Raw genomic sequence first — 19,366 nt, 5'->3', positions numbered from 1 at the left:
CTTCATCAACTACATTAATATAGAAAAGTAGGGAGGAATTTGACATTCACCCCTTTAATGAAAAAGTGCGCAGGCAGTGGCACCGGGTTGCATTAATGGATCACCATCGACGGCCAGTGGGTCCATTGATGGGCCGTCTATGGCTTCCGTCGATTGGAACTTGGCCTGTTTTTTGGTTTATCCTTGACTAGTCTAAGTGTCCATCGATGATACCCCACCAACGGTCTGTTGTTCAACCAACTGGGCGTCGTTTTGGCTCGTCGATTGACACTGCCAAGGCAATGTCTTAACAGCGTTGGGTCCTTCTTGTGGGAACTTTAGAAGTCGTACCTGGACGTTCCCAACGTAAATACAAAGCTTAACAAGTTTTAGACCTCCCACATCAGTTTCACCCATAACAAATACACACAACTTGTCGAAACAGGCTAGGCCCCATCAAGACACACTTGGACGTATCAAGGGATAATTTTTGAACTTCTTGGACGTTTGACCTCCAAACTTCATGAAACTACACTATATATAAATATCATTATAAATCATTTTAAGACTTCATAATCTCATGACATACCATATATAAACACGTATAGACACGTGAGGCACATAGGTGACTAGTCGTCGAACGTCTTGGTCGTCCCTTAACGTTTGACTTCCAAATCACCTCAAACTTTATACTCTGCCTTATTACCATATTATAAGTCATTTTAGGACCTTAGTTTCTTATGAAAAACATGTTAGTCTCTAGATACTCTAACTCATTTTAGGGTCTTACACTATGTCTAATAGCTTTTAGCTTAATTGAGTTGCTAGAACATGTCCCCAACTAAATCTAATAAGAATGAAACTAAAAAGTAAAGCATGTCTATCATTCTTGAACTATGAGGACTACCATTGAAGCTGCTGAATACAGATAACAAGTTGAGCTAAGTGCGATCTAATGTTGAGTGCATGAACCTACATCATACAAAAATGCAGCGCAAAAGTATGTGTCAGTACTTTAAATGTACTGAGCATGCAAGATATAAGATAAGCTAAATAATATAAGAACTAAAAAAGAAAATAAATATACTGAACATAATTAAAAAATGAGTTGGATGCGATGACCAAATTCTAATCATGAAGATAACATGCTAAACTAAATAGTGAAGTAAATGCTAAATACAGGGTCAATGAAACATTAATCTTAGTGTGGGAAATACTATTAACTGACATAAACAACCTGAGCTAAACATGAAATTCGATGTATACGCCTCATCAAGAGGACCCAATATACCTTGTCGGGGTATAAAGACATAATTGTGGTGAGATCACTAGAACTGATCCCCAACAAAAGAAACTTATAAATCTATGATGACACGTAGTATAGGGACTTGAGGGTGTGCTGAACCTTAGTCCAACTTGGTGCTAAGTCTACTCCCAACTTAATTTAAATCTACTGAATATATATATATATATATATATATATATATACTGAAAGATATGACATTCGAATTCTGAATCATGATTTGCTGACTAATCTGACTATCAAGCATAATTCATGAAATACTAATAAGAAACACAAGCTAGAGTTCTGATTTATATACATGGAACTATACTAGTTCTCTATATAAATATGTCACCAGTAACATAAAAACTATAACAACTACAATTTCAATGGTTCCTAAGATTTAAGAACATTAGCTCTGAAAAATTGATGGAGAAACTGAATAATTGATTGAATTCTAGGGAACTTATCGGTGAAAGGAACCCACTAGTTAAATCCAACGCACCTCGTGGCAAAAAATATGGAGAAATTCTTTGAATTTTGGGGTTGAACTTGAAGAAGACCTCTATTTATCTTGGGAGAAACTGTCGCCTCTTTCTTTCTAAGTTGGATGATTTTAGGAGAATGAGGGTGTTAGTTAGTTTCTGACTAGATCACTAGGCTTAGACTGAACAAATGATGTAGTTTAATCACCAAACGTCGTAGTTTAAGAATTAAACACCTAAGGGGAAAAGACTAATGCAAACCTTACTTAAATGCTAATGAAGTAACTTCAAGAGGGGCTTACGGGTCATCATGATCACCATGGTTCCTCTAGCAGGTGGTTAGGATGCCCTGCCCGACAAGTTTTTGTTAAAATCTACATAACTTTTTTCTCCGTGCTCGGGATTAGGCAAACTTGCGGCATTGGAAAAAGGACTCAAGGATCATTAATTTGATAGGTTATGGACTATCTAATTTATTTTTTGATGAAATATATGATATTTTAAAGTTGACCAAAAACTCAAAACCTGACAAGACTTTTCACGAAAAACTTCATGGTCCGTGTAAAGCTCCACAAACCATTTAGGTGTCTGTGGTCCTTCAAACTAACCTTGGGTGAATTATCCTTGACTGGTGACTTGTACGGACCCCTAGACGGCCTGTCCAAGTCACTATGAGTCGTTAAAGGCATCCTCTAGGTGACTCCTTCTTAGGTAGCCCTTAGAGAGTGGTTCACAATGCCCTTGACAGGCATTCTAGGGCTCCGTCTAGGTGACCTTTGCTTGGACGGTCACTCTCGACACCCGTAATGGGTTGTGGTCCCCTACACGAATTGTATAGGGTGTTGTGAAGGGTTCATGGTCCATTTTGGATTCATGAACTTGTCCAATTTCCCCTTTTAACCCTTTCTCGATGCTTAAGGTGTTACAATAACTTCCTCTGGGATAATTTGTACTCGAATAAAGACTAAACCAGCTGAGTATGGAGGAAAAAAGCTGTAATTCGTACTATTGAGTAACAGAAACTGATATCAAACTGAACTGAGTTCCATAAACGTGTAAATTTGTTGAAATGCAAGGACAACCGAGTGAACAAGATATTGATACTGAATTACACAAGAGTAATTTGAGAGATTGGAGGGGAACCATTACCTCAAGCTGAGACAGAATTGGAAGGATAAAGGTGAGGTTACTTGGCCATTATAGCTGCCTCTATGGACTAACTCCTCCACAAAACCTTTACCGAAGTGACTTCCTTACTTCTCAACCTAGGAACCTGGCGATAAAGAATTTCATTTAGAATATCCTTCATAGACACACACTCTATAAAGGTTATCGATGCCGGATCACCCACACAATTTTTCAAAAAGAAAATGTGAAAGACGAGATGAACCACTACTAGTTCTGTTGGCAACTCTAACTCATAAGACACATTATGGGACTGAGCTTATTTTTCTTACCAAGTCTCATCAACCTTAATGGATGACACCTTCAACATAACCCAATCATCGATTTCAAATTGTAAGGCGAGCTCTATGAGAGGTAGGTGATCATTCCAATTACTCACTGAAATCAAACACAATCTCTAAACATGTCATCTCAGGTCTTAATAATATGCTCTGCCTGACCATCCATTTACGAATGAAATATTGTGCTGAGATTTATCTGAGTACCAAGATATTTCTAAAATGATTTCCAGGAATGTGATGTAAACTAGGGAACTCTATGTGAGATGATAGACAAGGGAACCCATGCAACATGACTATCTCACTATTGTAGAGTCTATCATAGTCCTCCGCTAATTTTTAGTCTTAACAACCAAGAAGTGAGCTGACTTAGTGACTCTGTCCACTATCACCCAAATAGAGTCATGCTGTTTGAGAGTATGAGGTAAACCTGTAATGAAATTCATGTTTATCACTTTCAACTTCCATGTATGGTTGGTAATCTCTTGATTTCGATGTTCTACTTTAATTTGTTGACAATTAGCATACTTATCCATAAGATATGTCCCTCTTCATGTCGTTCCACCAATAGACTTCCCATATATCACGGTGCATCTTAGTGGCAACATGATGAATAGAATATCTAGAAGTATCACCTTCATTAAGGATCTGCTGCCTCAAATCACCCACATATGGAACACATAAACGACCCTACCATCTCCCCTTGGTAGAACACCTCAACTCTCTGTTGATGAACTACACCTTTCAACTATAGCAATATATGACCACTATCCATTTCTTCTTAACTTACTACCAACAAAGATTCCGACCCATTTTAAACTATCATACCATCATCTAACGTGTCGATAAGTCAAACTTGTAAGAGAGCAAGATGGTAAAAATCTATGACTAATTACTTCTTCTCTTCTTCAACGTATACCATACTACCCATGGATAATCTGCTAAGGGCATCAACCACTACATTGACCGTACCCGAATCATATAACACATTTATGTCATAGTTTTCGAGGAATTCAAGCCATCTCCTTTGACGAAGATTTAACTCTTTGTATATAAACTCATACTGAAGGCTCTGATTTGTGAACAAATCAATATGAACACCACACAAGTAGTGTCTCAAAATCTGTAGGGAAAACACTACGACTACAAGCTCGAGATCCCGTTTCAGATAGTTCTTCTCATGGACCATGCTATCTGGAAGCAAAATCTATGGCTTTAACTTGTTGCATCAAAACACAAACCAGACCAACCGTACATGTATCACAATAAGCCACATAATCGTTTGAATTATCCAATGAAGTCAAGACGTGAGTTGTAGTGAACCTGGTAGTTTTTCTCACACTCGTCTAACCAATAAAGCCTAAATTATTTGAGTCAACTTTGTCAATGAAGCGACTATGGATGAAAATCCTTCAACAAACCTCCTATAGTAACTGGACAAACCTACGAAACTCCTTATATCAGTCGGAGAGGCGGGTCTGGGCCACTGTTGTACTACCTTAATTTTCTGAGAATCCACTAGAATCCCTCTTTTAGATACCACATGACTAAGGAAAGCGAACGACTGTAACCAGAACTCACATTTGCTGAACTTAGCAGTATATTTAGCAATTCTTGAGAGATTGCAGAATAACTCTTAGATGAGTCGCTGGCTCTATCTCACTTCAAGAATAAAATGAGGATATCATAAATCAAGATGATGAAGAGCAAGTCCAAATACTGTTTAAGGACCCTGTTCATTGAGTCCATGAAAGATGCAAAGTTTTTTTTAGTCCAAAAGCCATAACAAAAAATTCATAGTAACCATATCGAATCTTGAAGGTTGTCTTTAGGATGTCACTATCTCTGACTCTGAGCTGATGATAGCCGAATCTGACGTCTATCGTAGAAAAGCAACTAGCACCCTGAAGTTTGTCAAACCAGTCATTAATTTTGCGGATGTGATACTTACTCTTGATTATGACTTTGTTGAACTGGCAATAATCAGTGCATATCCTGAGAGAACATGTTTCTTTCGCACGAAAACACTGGAGAACCATATGGAGAGATGTTGGGTCTGATGAAGCTGTTATCTAGAAGGTATTTCAATTCTTTAAGCTCAACTAGATCCATTCTATAAAAAGGAATCGAAATAGGCTGGGATCTGGAAGGAGGTCTCTTCCAAAGTTTATTTCTCTTTTGTGAGAAACTCAAGGAAGATCTTCTGGGAATACTTCTGAAAACTCATTTATAACTGGACTGACTCAAAAGTTTGGGGTTTCGTAGTTTGAATCCTTAACCCGAACACATGGTAGATAATACCCTTTAGAAATCATTTTCATGGCCTTAAGGTAAGAGATAAAATCAATCTATATACGAGATTCTCATTTACACTTCAAGAAGGTTTTTAAAGCAGTGTCCGCTAACACGTGGTTATCCTATGACTTGACTAAAAATATTTTGACTAACTAGAAAAAAAATACTTGATGGAAATAAGATATCTAATTCTTCTTTATACACATATACGCGCGCGCGCACACACACACATCTACATATACAAATATACATATACATATATATACGAAATTTAACACATGAATAATTTAGAAGGAAATAGTTTTTTTTTTATATCAAAAAGTATCTACTATAATAACTATGTAAAAACATTAGACAATCAATTAACATAACGAAAAGGTTCATGGTTAAGGGATTTAATTAAATTTTAACCAAAGAAAGAAGTGTTAGAGTGAAACCAAAAACAAATACAGAAAGAAAGAAGAGGTTTAAGTCAAATTTCGGCTTTTATTCCAAATTCAGATCTGGACCCTTGGCCCACCTGTCCTAAGCCTAAAGGTTTGCCATAAATGGGTCAAGCCCATTTAAATTTAAATCAGCTGCTGGAATTGAGGAGGCCTTTTGGCCCATTTCTACTACCTATACAACTTGTGTATATTCTTGTATATCGGCATTCAGAACCTACAAATAAGTGTACAGAAACGTACATAATCCAATTTCGGACTCCAGTACACCTGCATCTCTGTTTGCAACCTGTTTTCAACACTCGGACCCATATATCAATGTAATACAATCCATTTTGGACGTCTTGGAGTGTGGTTTCAGCCTGCGTTTTTCTTCCATTTGCCCTGTATTTTAGTTTCCCAGCAGCTTGAACATTGATAAAGACCGAGATGCAAGGAGTGAAGGAGAGGGTCCGTCGGAAGGTCATGCATAAAAATAAGAAATAGTAACTATTCAAAATTAGTTGGAGACTCACTAAAGTAGCTACCTATGCAAAATAGTAATAAGATAAATTTCCTCATAATAGCATGACCAACATTAAAATCTCCTAGACGGATACATATGCAAAGAATCAAGAATTAGGAAAATGAAACTAATAAAGCTTCACAGTACTTTGATACACACTAGGATTGAAGAAGTTAAAGACACCAAACCAATTTTCTTATTTGACAAACATGGCTTGCCAAAGGAACCAACAGAATGACAAATCTCAAGGAGTACATTGATGATTTCAAACCCATGCTAATTAAAATTACCATATTTCAACTCTACTATCAATATCCTATCTTAAATCACAAATAAACTATCATCATGTAATTTCCGACTCTAAATCATGTTGAAATCCTGCTCAAACAATAAACACGAGTCACAATATAAACCCAACATATATGATTCCCAACATGAAAAAATGTGAGTTCATGAAAAGAGTAAAGGAATCTAACATCAAACAAAGGGACAAGAGTTAACTAGGAACATGAGAAAAAAATGCAAAAACATGGAGTGAGTTGAAGAGAAGCTTAATGAAGACAACAATTGGATTTGTACCAATATTCTATATTATGAAAAGAAGGATAAATATCAACCCATATCAAGACAAGTATCAAGATTTGTGGGGGAAAAGACAACAATAGCTTCACACTAATATGTACATATGCCAACAACAATATAAAAATAAGATAAGATAACTTTTGGTTAATATTAGCAGAACAAATTCAATCATGCTTAAACTAAATTTATAGCACAACACATTTTATCAGCAAGAGGAGTAACATTTAGCTAAATTCAAACGTTAAAACCATCACTTGGTATCTTCATTAAGGAAATCAGAAAATATACCACGCAAACATGATCACAATAATTGAATATTTCAAAACAGCAGTAACACAAAATGAAGAACTTAGCAAAGGGAAGGGGATATCACCTTTTTCAAGCATCGGCTGAGATGGAACTAGCAGGGAGGTGACTAACTCACACCATCAATGGAGCTTTGCCAGAAAGCTTTAATGAGAGCTTCAAGAGAAAAAAACTTTTAGAAAAAAAGAACTCAAACTTTGACTATCTAAATGAGAATTATGCATGTTCTTATGAAATTGATGTGAATGTTTTAAGGATACTTTGAGAGTGAAGTATCAATAATTATGTTGTTGTTGTGTTGTTGAAAGGATTTTTTACATGACACATGAAAGCATGACTGTGAAAGGTTTTCCCACATGATAAGGGTTCTTATGGTTGAAAGATATTCTTACCCAAAATGAATCAATGTTAAGGAACTATTCTCATGATTGAGGCAGGAAGCGATTACCCATGTCACACGATGCAAGGACAAGAGGTAATTACCCATGTTCCTTCAAGAGCTAAGATGAATATGACTAAGAACTATTTCATGGAAGTTAAATTTTGAACCGATTGGATAAGTGGCGATTACCCGTATTTCATAAATTATGTGCCAACATAGGGTTTTCTAGATATACATTAGCTAGTGAATCCAAAATAGCTAGATGTTCATGGTTCTTAATGTAACAAGTAGGACACCCCTTTTTAGTGTGAGATAGATAGTATATTCCATGTTACCAGCTCACATAATCTTACATGTTGGGTAAGAATATATCCCACAAGCAAGTTATGATGAATTAATGTTGCTTCAAAAAGTAGATTATGTGTATTGACCATGTTTTATGACTTGTGTTTTCTAACTCTTCATCTCATGTTGTAACTTGGTATTGCATCTCATGAAGGTGTCTCTTTTAAGCATGTTTTTAAATGTTTTTTGCTTGACTATCATACTTTGTACATGTTTTAACTAAAGCATAATCGTGCCTACATTGTCCCCAAATGTAGTGTCTGAAAATCAGGGCTCGTAGTTTCGTGGCTAGAGCTATGTGAGGAATTGAGATTTTGAGCTTTGATTAGACCTCATGTTTCGAGGACTGGACACTTATTGTTTTCAGTCTTTCCTTACTTTTAGTTTTGGAACATGATGTATGGGCTACAACCTAATTCATTCTTATGTACTAGATTGTGGTGATGTTTAGATTTTTCTTGTCTCTATAAGATTCTAATATGTTCAAACTGTTTTAGATCTATTTATTATATTCTCTCGTATGATGAAAAATAAGTGACTTGTATGGAAACTCTCAGGGTCTTATACGCCAACGTCTAGAGGCGACCTTGGATCGTGACATGAGAGGGGACGTTCAACAACTTGACTGTGAGAAGAGGGCGCTTGGCTAGTACCAGTATCTAAAATAGTTTTCTTTGAGCGAACAATCTTTCTATCTTTTTAAGTTACATCCCCTAGGTCTTATTCCTCTCTCGAGTTCAATTTGGACGATAAATTTCTTTCTATGGTGGTCAATTATGAAAGACTAATTGCAATAATATAAGAACGAATCATAGATAACTTATAATAAAACCCTTAACAAATTAAGCAATTTTCATTCATCCTGTAGCCACAACCGTAGAACTAGGGTATTTAGCTACTCATAATCTTCAGAATAATATTCAAAATCATTCCCCAAAATTACAAGATAAAAAGAGATAAAAATAACCGTACACGCTTCCAAGTATAGTTCTTGATGCTCCCAGCTCGAAAACTAGAAAAGAAATAATAATAAAATTACAATAAGACCCTATTTATACTAAATTCGAATTTTCAAATTCGGGGCTTCAGGCGTGCGACGCGGAGCTAGCACGAGGTGCACTGCTTCGCAATTTATTTAAAAATTTAAATTCATCCACCAGGCGCGCGATGCAGAGGCTACATGTAGTCTTCTGTTTTGAAAATTTATTTGAAGCTTTAGATTTCTCTCCTATCTATCTGTGCGACGCGAGGCTGGCACGCAAATGCCTTTGAGGCATTTCTTCCGCTTCATTTTACTTTGCTTCCTCCTTGTGGTCTCCTTGTCGCTTTATTAACTCCTCTTAGTGCATTTTTTTTTCTTTCACCTCACCTCCCTACATAACTAATCACGTTGGTTAGTTTGGAAACACAAAATTCACTAAATAAGTCTCTTAACCTAGACTTAACGACTCCCAACTAAGCTCAAAATATGCCCAAGATCACTACCCCACACTCTCAGCATTCTTTCATCTTATGATATGCAACTAATCTGAGCATGCTTCGACAACTTTATGAAACCATACTAGTAATTACAAATGTACTCGTAATTAGCACTTTACTTCCTGCAACAAGCGCCTGTCACACCAAAGAACAGATTTTGCACACAAGCTACAATTTTGAAATAATATTAGGAATCAGCATAAAACAACTCACTCTCACAAAATTAAATCACATGCATGCAATGAGAATCATAAGCTTGCCCATTATGTACATCTCTACTAATGAAATGTGTTATACCTGAAAATCAAACAGCACTTTTCCAGGTTGTAATATAGGCCTAAGGTCTAGGAAGATTCATTTATGTGATACTAGTGACGTGTTATCCCTAATGCACTATTTTCAACTTCAATCCATCGATTTCCCTTTTCCATCTCATTTTTCTTCCACGACTTCAAGTTTAGCCTGTCTGCTCATTTCTATTCTTGCCCCTCTAATCTATAGATATTTCCTCGTTTTATCATTCAATCTTTTTCTCAAGATACTCTTAGCTTTACGCTCATTATGGACTTAAGTGTCTACTCCTTTTGTTGAGGTCATGTCTATTGTCAAGGGAATTCCTTTGCTTCTTATTCCGGGCATTGTTCAACCTTCTTCTTTCATTTACTCTCATAGTTATGATTCATCGCCTATTCTCAACTGTTTCCTTTGTTTCTATCTTTCAGCCTGACCTAGTGCATTAAGGATCAGGATCAGATTTATGGGATCAATGGAAAGGATTCCGCTTATGTTATAGCTTTCAACAAATGAAGGTCAAAGGCTCAAATGGGGTAACTAGGGATAATATAAAACTCAAATTTACCAATGTTCAAAGAAAGCCTGCTATACTATTTTTTTTGTGATATGTAACATTTACATTTCGCTTCAATAACACCGTGGGAGTTCTAGACTAAACAACATAACACGGACTATGTATGATCTATTTAAACTTTTATTAAAACTGAATAAATAATTATTATTCTATTATAAATATGTTATAAATTCATTGAATAGTGAATTATTCATTGCTTTCTTAATGAATTTAATTTTATCATATATCTACATTTTCAAGGTGACATGAATAACTATGTACCTACTAGTTGGGCATTTATCATGATGACCTTTGGGAGTGATATCTCAACACTATAAATAGAGATATCTCTCACCATTTAGAATATACATTTGAATAAGAAGAAAAATACTCTTTTTCTATCTATTTCTCTTGTCTTCTTCTCTTTATGATTATATTCTAATGAGCTTGATTTTATAATACGTTATTAGCACGAGACTACAAAGTGAAATCCAGAATCTTTTTGGTATGATTTTTTTCTTTCTATAGTTGAATTAAGTATAGAAAGTGAGGTATGTTTCTTTAGTTGTACTGGTACTATATCTTTATTTAGGTATAGGTATAATCTAATTCTTAATCACGTACGCTTACGCATTATGTCATGTAAAAGGAAGATGATTTTATATGATTCATAATTTTATCATCCGATGCCTTAAAAACATTTTTCTGTTTATTAAACACGAAGAAAACATATGGAAACTTTTTGGTTAATGAATATTGTTTTGTCATTTTTTCAATTTGTTTTTCTTTTCTTAGTCTAACAAATTTTGTTATGTTTATATGTTTTGCACGGTTCATTTCATTCACTAAGAATATACATCTCCAAAAAGATATATGTTTTAATTTGCCATTTAAGAAGAAAATTATGCTTCTATTTTCTATTATTATTATACTAGGTAAATTGACTGCACTTTGCGCAGTGGTGAACTACGTCAATAATTTATTTATGAACATTTGATAATATAAGTGTTTTTGAGTGGGTACATCCCTACAATAAATTGTCAAGAATGATTTATCCAAAGATGAAATTAATTTTTTTTAATCTTAAAACAAAAAGATTTGATTCTAAATTTTTATGTATTTTGTTATTAATTTATCATTTTATTGTAGTTACTCATCACCAAAGTTTTTAGAATATATATATAATTGTTTCATTGTCTATACTATATTTGTATTTTAAAAAATTGGTACAAATATTTTATTCATCAATTGCGATAGTTTTTCTCTTATTAAAAAGACCTCTACACATAAAATATAAATATTATACATCTTATATAATTAGTTGTGTACTTGATAAGTTAATTAATATTTAAAAGGACGTCTCTTGGAGTTCAAGGAAACAAAGTATTTCACTCAAATAATTTGGATTAAATAATGTTTTGGCAAGTCCTTTTATTCAAAAGCATTCGTAGTCGATAACACTACTTTGATATCCAAAAGACATATTTTGTTGTTTATGTTTCGATCAATATGGTTAAAGCTTTATTTTTTGCGACTTTAATCTAATATCTATAAGAATATAATTATTTACTTAATATTCACTATTATGAATTCATCCTACTTTGAAGAGTAATTCATTGACTCCAATCAACCATTTGAAAGTAAACTTTTGATTAAGGTTGAGTCAATACTTACCATCTCACTACATTCCTTTATTTATGATGTGTCACTAATCAATTGAATGTCTTGATAATATACAAAATTAAATAACTAAAACTCTAAGGTAGTGTGAAATCACCATAACTTTGAACACTCAAAAGTCCATTCTTGAACACCCCATTGTCTTTTAGCAATTGAAAACATTAAAGTCATTTATTTTAAAAGTTAAAGAATTATAATCTACATGACACCAATAGTTTAATGATTATATAAAACTCTTGACAAAAGCTTAAATATAAACAACAAAGATTAAAACATATACTCAAAAATAGAAATTAATAACATAAGCATAAATTAATAATTATAAAAAATATATCAGGTTCTGTAATAATAGAATAAATGCTTATTTAACAACAGAGAGTAGTGTAATAAATGATTATTGTTTCTTATCGAAAAGGTCACAAGTCTTTGAAAAAGTTAGAACCTTTCATAATCGCCACAAATTTTATAAAATAATATTTTAAATCTATCAGTAATAAAAACTAAAATACTATATTATAATTTATTCTTAATAACATAAGCATAAATTAATAATTGTAAAATTACATACTAAGATCTGTAACATAAGCGATGGTGTCAGCGAGTCACTCAACATGAACAAATATTTAGTTGTGAAGAAGAAGAAGAGAAGGAGGTTTAGAATTTTCATTGTTTTAAATGAGACAAAAAAACCTCTATTTATATACAAAAAAGGACAACATGAATAACTACTTATTGTGCCTTATCGAAAAGGATACAACTATTTGGAAAAGTTGCAACCCTTCGGAAAAGTCACAACTATTTGGAAAACTGACAACCCTTATGAAAGGTCACAATCTTTCATAAAAGTTACAACTAATCATTAAAGTTGCAATTTTTTTTATAAAAGCCACAACTTTTCAAAAAAGTCGCAACTCTTCAAAAAAGTCACAACTCTTTATAAAAATCACAACTTTTCATAAAAGTCACAACTATTCATTAAAGTCACAACTCTTCGTAAAAGTTACAATAAATAAATTGGGAGAGGCAAATATTTGTCTTTGAAAAGCAGTGACGCGCGAATGATGTTATGGAACATAATAGGTTAATCCTATTTTATTTTGAATTATAATTTATTAATTTAGGATAAGACGGTGGACTTAAGTCCCGTCGCATCAAAAGGATAAGACATCCGGTCAAATTTCTGATGCACCATAATGAAAAATATTTGAGTGTAAGACGGTATATTCATGTTCTATCGCACCAAGAGGGTAATACATCAATTTAAGTTTTGATGCACCATAATTGGGTTCAAGTCCCATAGAATTATTGTGTAACACACCTTGTATGGGTAAGACATTGAATTTGAGTCAATGCATCATAGTGATGATAAAATGATGACTAAGACAAAATAATATATTTTTTATGAAAAGTCTTAAAATTTATCTCATTGAATTTGCTCAATTCCCTCCAGCGAATGATAGCAGTAAATGACAAATTTGAAATCTACCCGATTACTCCATTCTATAGTATGAATATGGTAGCAGTGAATAATAAGTCTGAAATTCGACATGTAATTAAATATATTAATAGGAGAGTGAAGGGATAAATTATAATAGTCATCATTGTGGTAATTATAAAAGGGAAGAATAATTTGAGTTCTTCAACTAGTCCTTCAAACTGTAAAAATAATTTTATCATCAAAACAGTATGAAAGGTCATTGGACACACGATTGTCATGCGAACTTATTTGATAAGTTATAAATCCTCCATCAAAATAAAGAATATAAAGTGATTGTGCACTTTATCTTTCAAAGTGATGTTGAGGTGGATCATATAAATATGTTATATATAAAGGTATTACATGTATGAATGGTTATGGTCAACTCCTGAAGAGATTGTGACTTGTAATAAGCATGTGAATGTTTGTCCATTCTTAAAAGTGAATGTGGCATGATATAAAGAAAATATGAATAAGAACATATATATGTGTGGTTGTAAATATGTCACTACTCACATCTACGAGAGGTTTGAGAGAAACAAATAAATTTTAGTTGGCAGGAATGACCAATGGTCTTTTACGTTTATACCTCATAAATATTATGGTTGTTTATTGTGAACTACCGAAAGAGTAAAAGAAAAAAATAATTCTTGCCTTTAAAGGTTGTGGACATGACCAAAATAATATTATTGTGTGGCAATACAAATTTGTCATTGGTTGTGTACCTCGCTTGTAATTATTTTTACCATGACAATTATAATATAATTTCCTCCTTGAAAGAGATGCTCACCATACGGATGGTGTCATGGAGTGTGGCGGTACATAAAATAATTGTAAGCTCTAACGAGTTATGTTATCATCAAAGGAATAATATTGGATTGTAGTAAGTCACAAAAGAAACTTTTAAGTTTCAGAATTTTGGATAATTTAAAAAAAAAATTGAGACTATAAATTATGAAAAGATTTAATATCTTCATATTACTACAACCGAAGTGGGTTATATATAATATGTAAAAGATTACCCATTTTTTCCTCTTGTTTGTTGCACATAAATATGAGCATTTTGATAAATTCACATGTAAAAGTAAACTATAAGTGTACTGAAATAAAGATCAATTGGCATGACCGGTTGACCATTCTGGTTTAAATGTGGTACAAATGTAATTGAGAATTCATGTGGCTAATGTGATGAAAAAATAAAAAGATTCTTCAAGAATTCTCTTGTGTTGCTTGTTGTTAAAATGATCATTGTACCAGTTAAGGTTGGGATTGTAATCCCCTGAAGTTTATGGAACATATAAAAAAGTGAATATGAGCCCCTTCACCAACCATGTGGATCATCTACAACTATATGATAGAAGCATCTATGAAATTGTCACTTGTGTTTTGTTGTCAACTTACAAATTGATGTTTGTAAGGTTGTTTGCTCGAATTGTTAGATTAAGGGCACAGTTTCAAACTATAAAATTATATTTATAATGCTGGTTGGTTTAGTAGAAATTATATGTCTCCAATTATAACTAAACCATGGGTATGAAAGCAAAACTCCCAAATTAGATTTGGTAAGAGATAAATTTATATAACATGTAGCAACACATGTATGCATCAAGCCAACAAGGTTTCCCCATCATAATTGGTTAAGAGTTGGGAATCAAATAATTTTCATCTAAAATTTGAATGTGTGGTTATGATTTTAGTTATTCCACCACACACAATGATGAATTTTCAAATAAAGTTGAGTATGAATTTTAGATTTTCTAACATTAGGGGAGAGATGATTGACAACTGAAAATTATGTGTGAGGTTAATCATGAATTATCTAGATTCTCGAAAAATAAATATATGAACTTCAAGTTCAAGAGATTATTCATTTGCATAATATTTCAAATCAATTGTTAGATGAATGTACAAATCCTATGATATAACTCAGCTGCAAATGCTCCAATTAAAGTCCTTGAAGGACAGAGTCTGTTATACGCTGAAGCTAATAGAAAAATCAGAAAAGTAAAATTCATTAAAGAATGAGAGAAGCAAATTATCAATATGGTCATGATAATGATGCAAGTGATATAAGAGAGCACCAAGAGATAACATTTCATAAAACCTTGAAAAAGGTTCACGTACCTGAAAATGATGAAATTCTCGATAAGTTTCATAACCATCGCCGGTATCTTTGATATGAAGTAGCGCTCAATGATATAAATTGTGACGAGGATCTTGAATTCAAATATATCCTAGAGTGTGGACAAATAAATGATTGGCCAAGTAAAATGCATAATTCAAGTATATTTTGTTTCACTTAGAAAAGTTATGTTTTTTATTGATAGTCCATAAATCATGATATAATGTCAATGGGGTACAATCAAATAATTATGTGATAGTATAATAGTAAGATATAAAGTATAATTTATGCTTTGGGACATAAAGGTTTTTCGCAAAAGTCCTGACATTATTGGAGATGTTTTCTCCTATGGTAGATTTAATGAGGTTTATTTTGATATGGCAACATATCTAAAAAACTTGAATGCATATAATGAACAATTGTCATGTCAATCTAGACGATGAATGTTATATGAAAATTCTTGAAGCAATTGAGGTGTCTGAAGCATATAAAAGTTTGAAAGAAACTTTTTAAATAAAGCTTCAAAAATTCTTTTATGGATTGAAATAATCAACGAAGAAAAGGGTACAAAAGGAATGACCCTAATTGTCCTTGCATTTTTATGAAAAGGTCAAGATCTAAATTTATTATTATAGTTATGTATGTTGATGACTTGAACGTCATTAGCACTCTTAAAGAGCTTTCAAATCTGTTGAGTGTTTGAGAGGATGAAAAGGTATTGGTAAGACAGAATGTTGTCTTGACTTACAAATTGATAATTTGACAAATGAAATATTTGTCCATCGATCAACATACACAGAAAAGTTTTGATACAATTTTATATGGATAAATCAGATTCATTAAATACCCCAATGATTATGAGATCGCTTGACATAAATGATGATCCATTTTGATCTCAAAAAGAAGGATGAAGAGTTTCTTGGGGATGAAACTTCATATCTTAATTGAATTAGGGCACTAATGCATCTTTCTAACAATACTCAACCAGATATCTGTTTCTAAGATTCAGTTCTTCCCAACAAAAGGTCATTTAAATGGTGTTAAGCACCTACTTGAGTATCTTCAAAGTACCATAGACATGAGTTTATTTTATTATGAAGAATTCAAGTCAGAACTGATTGGTTATGCAGATGCAGAATATTTATCTGAACTGCATAAAGCTCAGTGTCAAAATGTTATTTGTTTACATGTGGAGACACAATAATATCTTGGCATCAATGAAGAAAGTGTTGGTAATCACTTCTTCAAATCATGTAGAAATCTCCATGAAGCAAATAGAGCGTGTGTATGCTTGAGATCAATGATGCATCATATTGCGGAAATATGTGATTTTTCATTGAGAAAGAATATATCAAATATATCAATCACAATATACGAAGATAATCAACTACAAATGAATGTTTCCACAAGATAATTGTTGTTATGAACAAGTTGAATAAGCACTTTGCTTGCAATTACGAGGTCATGACGCATAAGATGATATTCAAGAATATATTCGACTAAGCTCAAAGTATTGTCATATCCATGAAATCGGACAATGATATATAAAGATTGGTTCAACCATGAAACATCTTGTGAATGCGATTTGATCACAATGACACTGTGCATATCAACAATTGAAAAGCTGGTTATAAGATTGAATGATAACATCGCAACAAATTAAGTGATGTTTTAATCAGGGGAAGTGTAATGCGTGTTGCACTCTTTTTTCTTTGACCGAGATTTTGTCCCATTGAGTTTTCCTGGCAAGATTTTTAATGAGGCAACAAATAATGTGTATCAAAAGATGTGTTTACCATATTTACTTCACCAGAACTTTTTTCACTAAATTTTTCTTAGTGAGGTTTAACAAGGCACATTATCTATGGACATCCAAGGGGGAGTGTTATAAATCCATTGAATAGTGAATTGTCCATTTGGTTTCTGTTTGGTTTTATTTGCCCTAATTTCTTACCATAAATAGGTTTTCCTTTTAGAAAAAGGTTTTGGATTGACTAATCCATTTTCTGGTAGGAAAAGGTTTAGGACTCTATAAATAAATGAATGTTCCTTCTAACTTAATCAGCATTCACAATGTAGTCTCAAGGGCTTTGAGAGTTTTGTTAGAGAGAGAGAGAGAATTTATGGGTCACAAGTTTGATATGTTATCAGTTGTGTGAACTTCCTATGTATTCCGAGTGAATTGGTTGAGGTTGTTTCTCTCTGTATTTTGTACTCTCATATTTATAGTGGATTGATCATCTCCTTTGTGGTTGTAGGTCGATTGACCGAACCACGTTAAATCTTTGTGTCTTTTGATATATTTCTTGTTGTCTTCTTACTCGTGGTCTTTCGAGATTCGCATTGCTAGCTTCCGCGTTTACACCTGCTTATTTTCGATCCTAACAGGTGGTATCAGAGCCAGATTCAATGATGGAGTCAGGTTTAGTGGTTCGATAAACAATGATTGAATCAGGTTAGAAGGAGGTAATCATCTTGACCGGTGTAGTTCTAGCCGCAACCTTTTTTACAGTAATGAAAATTTTGTTGGAGAAATTGTTTCAGAGAAGTTCTTTGTGTTGATACATGAATTTTTGCAAAGGAGATTATGGAGAGGAGAAGCAAGTTGTTGAAGATTAAGTCAAGAAGGTGGACAAATTTTTTTTGTTAGAAATTCAGGTTAAGGGGGAGATTTGTTAGGTTCTATTTGCCTTTTCTTACCATAAATAGATTTTCCTTTTAGGAAAAGGTTTTGGATTGACTAATCCTTTTTCTGGTAGGAAAAGGTTTAGGACACTATAAATAGAGGAATGTTCCTTCTAACTTTATCAGCATTCACAATGTAGTCTTAAAGGCTTTGATTGTTTTGGTTAGGGAGAGAATTTATGGGTCACAAGCTTGATATGTTATCGCTTGTGTGAACCTCCTATGTATTCCAAGTGAATTGGTTGAGGTTGTTTCTCTCTGTATTTTGTACTCTCATATTTATAGTGGATTGCTCATCTCCTTTGTAGATGTAGGTCGAACCACGTTAAATCTTTGTGTCTTTTGGTATATTTCTCGTTGTCTTCTTACTCGTGATTTTTCGAGGTTTGCATTGCTAGCTTCCGCGTTTACACCTGCTTATTTTCAGTCCTAACACTTTCTTCATGAACTTGTCCATATCATATATCTACATTTTCAAGGTCATGACATGAACCTTTATAGATAATTTTGTACCTATTAGTTGACATTTATCGTGGTGGCCTTTGGGAGTGATATTCAACACTAAATAGAGATATCACTCACCATTTGAAATATGCATTTGAATAAGAAGAAAAGTTCACTTCTTCTATCTATTTCTTTTGTCTCCTTCTCTTTATGATTATATTTTAATGAGTTTGATTTTATAACAAAATATTATATCTAAACATATGATTAATTGTATATATCCTAACAAATAACACTCGCCGACTTTGAAATGATAATACTCGCCAACAAAGACCTCAATATGTAGCACTCGCCGACAAAAACCTCGACATAATAACTCATCACGTGTTTCATCACGGTGTCAACAATCAGTGCATACAAGCAATATCACACCACTTAGAAGAGAGCAAATCATACAATTCAAATCTACAATCATGCTTTTAAGCACTTCATCAATCAATCACAAAGAATCACAAAAAGACAATTCACATTATCATATTTATCACATGATCTTTTTCATTTTCAA

This window comes from Solanum lycopersicum, chromosome 6 (genome assembly GCF_036512215.1).
Source record: "Solanum lycopersicum chromosome 6, SLM_r2.1".
In the NCBI taxonomy this organism is placed as follows: Eukaryota; Viridiplantae; Streptophyta; class Magnoliopsida; order Solanales; family Solanaceae; genus Solanum; species Solanum lycopersicum.
This window is presented reverse-complemented; position numbering follows the sequence as displayed.